Raw genomic sequence first — 5,000 nt, forward strand, 5'->3', positions numbered from 1 at the left:
TCGGCGTCACCGCTGTTGCTGGGAAGATGACCAAACTTGATCATTTAGAGGAAGTAAAAGTCGTAACAAGGTTTCCGTAGGTGAACCTGCGGAAGGATCATTAACAAGATTTGTTTTGTGCGTATTTCATTATACAAACAAAAACATAAATCAAGTTTTAGAAACCGAAACCGTCATCGTCGATCAAGCAGTTGGCTCGAGGTAGCTTCAATCGATCGGATTAGCCTTCCTTAACATTTTGTGGGAGCGGCGCCGTGAGATAATAGTGAGCTATCACGTTGCCCGATCGACGTTAAACATCTGGTCGGCGTCTCCTCTTGGCTTACGTCCGTCGTTTCAGAACGATCGCAGATTATGTGAGCATTTGGTTAGACGATTATGACCGGAACCCTATATGGATGCGATCGTTTAGACCGATTATCCGGGTACCTAGAACGCACGTAGAGTTTTGTGGTTGGGCGAAGTTTCGTGATGTGCACGGAACGAGGAGCCGGCCGCTGGCTTTGCGTTCGTGTGGTTGGGCGAAGTTTCGTGATGTTTACGAGATGAGGAGCCGGCCGCCTATGTCGGCGTTTGTGGTTGGGCGAAGTTCCTTGACGGAACGAGGAGCCGGCTGCTTATGCTGACGTTCGTGGTTGGGCGAAGTCTTGTGATATCCTCGAAACGAGGAGCCGGCCGCACGTGTGTGCAGCCTTCGTTGTAGGTCCATGTTTAGAGATGTTCACGAAATGAGGAGCCGGCCGCTTATGTCGGCGTTTGTGGTTGGGCGAAGTTCCTTGATGGAACGAGGAGCCGGCTGCTTATGCTGACGTTCGTAGTTGGGCGAAGTCTCGTGATGTGCTCGGAATAAGGATTCGAAGTGCTTGGATTGCCGCGTTCGTGGCTGGGCGAAGTTTCGTGTTTGGCACGGAACGAGGAGCCGGCTGCAGGTTTTAAAGATTCTCGCCCGAAATCGATCAGTCGTTACCGTTGTCTACGGACTTCGGTAGGACGATCTATTCCAGGGACGAAGACGTCGACGTTGTGCGACGCCCGTTACATTAGCGTTTTTATGCTCTTTCGGGATTGTCTGCGACGTTTGTCTCCGTCCGAATTTTTTACGATAATTGTCACTAGATTAGTACGCAAACTAGTTGAACCGAAGATTTTGCGCCGATCGACTGACGTATTGACCCTTCAGTGGGTCGTCTCAGTCATTGGAATGTCATTCTCGAGGAGGTTCGCAGTTGGCGTCTCGTATTTCGAGGGAAAGTCCATTGCGACTAGTACCGAGAAATCGAACATAAAAGATTACCCTGAACGGTGGATCACTTGGCTCGTGGGTCGATGAAGAACGCAGCTAATTGCGCGTCAACATGCGAACTGCAGGACACATGAACATCGACATTTCGAACGCACATTGCGGTCCTCGGACACTGTCCTCGGACCACTCCTGACTGAGGGTCGGTTCCATTACAAAGACTGCCCGGCCAGACGTTATGGCTTGACGAAGTGACGACGTAAAGGTCGTCTAACGTTGATCCTGTACCGAAGGTCATTTTGGCGAGTTGGACGGTTTGCCGCGTGACGATCAACGTTCTGTCGTTTCGGCGCCTCGTGTGTTGGAATGATGAGGAGTTGTTTTCGTAACGCGCCGTCTTGAATTGCGAAAGCATATATTGTGGTGTCGTGGTATTGCTCGATCTGCGCCCATGACTGTAGACATGCGATCGTCGTGTCCGAGAAATCTGAACGACGTCCGATCGCTTTAATGTGCCAGTTGTCGCGCGTTGCGGATGAGCTTTCATGAGCGCACCCCCGAAACACCGAAGCACTTTGCTTGGATTCGCATGATCCGCCATACGGAGCAGGAGATAATAGACGCCTTTGAGTAGGCTAACTCCCTCGCGTAAGGTACGTGATTTTATGAGCCGCCAAAGATTAGTTTCGGAACGTTTCGATGATTTGAACATACGACCTCAGGACAGGTGAGACTACCCGCTGAATTTAAGCATATTATTAAGCGGAGGAAAAGAAACTAACTAGGATTCCCTTAGTAGCGGCGAGCGAACAGGGATTAGCCCAGCACTGAATCCCGCGATCGTAACCGGTCGCCGGGAGATGTGGTGTTTGGAAGGATCCATTATCTGGCGAGTTCGCGGCGCGTTCAAGTCCATCTTGAATGGGGCCATCGCCCATAGAGGGTGCCAGGCCCGTAGCGACCGCTGCGGCTTGCTAGAGGATCTCTTCTTAGAGTCGGGTTGCTTGAGAGTGCAGCCCTAAGTGGGTGGTAAACTCCATCTAAGGCTAAATATAACCACGAGACCGATAGCGAACAAGTACCGTGAGGGAAAGTTGAAAAGAACTTTGAAGAGAGAGTTCAAGAGTACGTGAAACCGTTCAGGGGTAAACCTGAGAAACCCGAAAGGTCGAATGGGGAGATTCATTCGCGCCTGTTGTTGGGATTTACTGACTGTGGAAACGGCGACGTTCGCGTTGGCTGTTCCCTTCGGTTCATCTCCGGCTTCGGACGCGTGCACTTCTCCCCTAGTAGGTCGTCGCGATCCGTTGGGTGCTGTTCTACGGTCTCGAGTGTAGCCCGTGAGCTCGGATTTTCCGATGTTTACGGACACTGGGTTTCCGAACAGCTCGCTCGACGGTTTACTGATGGCGGGAGGCCGCGACTTAGTTCGCGTCCGGCCCGTGGCAAGTATGTGAATTGTGATGGCGATCGGACCTAGTGCCGATTCCGTCCGTTTGCGACTGTTCGCCGCGGTGTTCTTGGACAGACCTCTTGAAACGCCGATCAGCGACGCTATTGCTTTGGGTACTTTCAGGACCCGTCTTGAAACACGGACCAAGGAGTCTAGCGTGTGCGCGAGTCATTGGGAATCACTAAACCTAAAGGCGCAATGAAAGTAACGGTTCACTTTATGTGAACTAAGGGAAGATGGTCGGTCTCCATGACTGACCCGCATTCCCGGGGCGCCTCATTCTCATTGCGAGAGGAGGCGCACCAAGAGCGTACACGCTGGGACCCGAAAGATAGTGAACTATGCCTGGTCAGGACGAAGTCAGGGGAAACCCTGATGGAGGTCCGTAGCGATTCTGACGTGCAAATCGATCGTCGGAACTGGGTATAGGGGCGAAAGACTAATCGAACCATCTAGTAGCTGGTTCCCTCCGAAGTTTCCCTCAGGATAGCTGGCGCTCGTTGCATACGAGTCTCATCCGGTAAAGCGAATGATTAGAGGCATTGGGGTCGAAACGACCTCAACCTATTCTCAAACTTTTAATGGGTGAGATCTCCGGCTTGCTTGAATGTGAAGCCGCGAGATTTCGGATCAGAGTGCCAAGTGGGCCATTTTTGGTAAGCAGAACTGGCGCTGTGGGATGAACCAAACGCCGAGTTAAAGCGCCTAAATCGACGCTTATGGGATACCATGAAAGGCGTTGGTAACTTAAGACAGCAGGACGGTGGCCATGGAAGTCGGAACCCGCCAAGGAGTGTGTAACAACTCACCTGCCGAAGTTACTAGCCCTGAAAATGGATGGCGCTGAAGCGTCGTGCTTATACTCGGCCGTCAGTGGCATGTGCGGTCGCCCTTCGGGGCGGTCATGAAGCCCTGATGAGTAGGAGGGTCGCGGAGGTGAGCGCAGAAGGGCTGGCCGTGAGGCCGTCTGGAGCCGCCTTCGGTGCAGATCTTGGTGGTAGTAGCAAATACTCCAGCGAGGCCCTGGAGAGCTGAGGTGGAGAAGGGTTTCGTGTGAACAGCCGTTGCACACGAGTCAGTCGATCCTAAGCCCTAGGCGAAAGCCGATGTTGATGTGGCGTTGTTAATCGTGTTTATAAGTGGTGGCAGAAATGCTATGCATCTTGACGCGTGACGCACGCCCGTCGGGCGAAAGGGAATCCGGTTCCTATTCCGGAACCCGGCAGCGGAACCGAAATTAAACCGGGCCCTCGTAAGAGAGTTCGTCGGGGCAACCCAAAAGGACCCGGAGACGCCGTCGAGAGATCCGGGAAGAGTTTTCTTTTCTGCATAAGCGTTCGAGTTCCATGGAATCCTCTAGCAGGGAGATATGGTTTGGAACGCGAAGAGCACCGCATTTGCGGCGGTGTCCGGATCTTCTCCTCGGACCTTGAAAATCCGGGAGAGGGCCACGTGTAGGCGTCGCGCCGGCTCGTACCCATATCCGCAGCTGGTCTCCAAGGTAAAGAGCCTCTAGTCGATAGAATAATGTAGGTAAGGGAAGTCGGCAAATTAGATCCGTAACTTCGGGATAAGGATTGGCTCTGAGGATTGTGGCGTGTCGGGCTTGTTGGGGAAGTGGGTCACGGCTAACGTACCGGGCCTGGGCGAGGTGATGCGTTTCGCTTGCGTTACGTTTGATCCGAGCTCGGTCCCGCGTCTTGGCCTCCCGCGGAATCGTCAAGCTTCGAGACCCCGTGAGTGCTCGCAAGGGTGCTCTGGGTAATCTCTGCGGCCGTCATCTAACAATCAACTCAGAACTGGCACGGACTGGGAGAATCCGACTGTCTAATTAAAACAAAGCATTGCGATGGCCCCAGCGGGTGTTGACGCAATGTGATTTCTGCCCAGTGCTCTGAATGTCAACGTGAAGAAATTCAAAAAAGCGCGGGTAAACGGCGGGAGTAACTATGACTCTCTTAAACAAAAATGTATAAATATATGCAAAACCAGTTCAGGAAAAATCAGAGAAAAATCGCTGCTGAAATCATCGACGGAACAACTACAACAGTAAACATGCAGCCTTCTAAGGAGTCCATTAGAAGAGAATATGAACTGATTTATGAAGAATACAGCCCAGTTGAAGACAAACCCTTGAAGGATATGGTGAAGGAGAAGACCAACATATACATGCCAATCGATGGAGATACAATAAAAAGTTATCGTGATAAGTTAGGCAAAACATCAGCCGGGTTGGATGGCATCGACTCTTCCTTACTAAAGGCAATACCTATTGAAAAACTAGAATTCCTGCTGAATATCATGATC

The 5,000-nt window shown here is 51.7% G+C and overlaps 2 non-coding genes and 1 pseudogene across 2 annotated transcripts in view; all 3 read left to right on the forward strand.

Annotated features, from left to right (window-relative positions):
- LOC123687737 overlaps nt 1-103 on the forward strand; it is a 1,906-nt gene extending 1,803 nt beyond the window's left edge. The window contains exon 1 of the ribosomal RNA XR_006749446.1: nt 1-103. This exon is cut by the window's left edge and continues 1,803 nt beyond it. This is a non-coding gene — a ribosomal RNA (small subunit ribosomal RNA).
- A 1,188-nt stretch (nt 104-1,291) lies between these two features.
- Nucleotides 1,292-1,446, forward strand: LOC123686985. The gene has a single exon (XR_006748736.1). It is a non-coding gene; the product is annotated as a 5.8S ribosomal RNA (ribosomal RNA).
- A 507-nt stretch (nt 1,447-1,953) lies between these two features.
- LOC123688168 overlaps nt 1,954-5,000 on the forward strand; it is a 6,687-nt pseudogene continuing 3,640 nt past the window's right edge.

This window comes from Harmonia axyridis, chromosome X (genome assembly GCF_914767665.1).
Source record: "Harmonia axyridis chromosome X, icHarAxyr1.1, whole genome shotgun sequence".
Classification (NCBI taxonomy): Eukaryota; Metazoa; Arthropoda; class Insecta; order Coleoptera; family Coccinellidae; genus Harmonia; species Harmonia axyridis.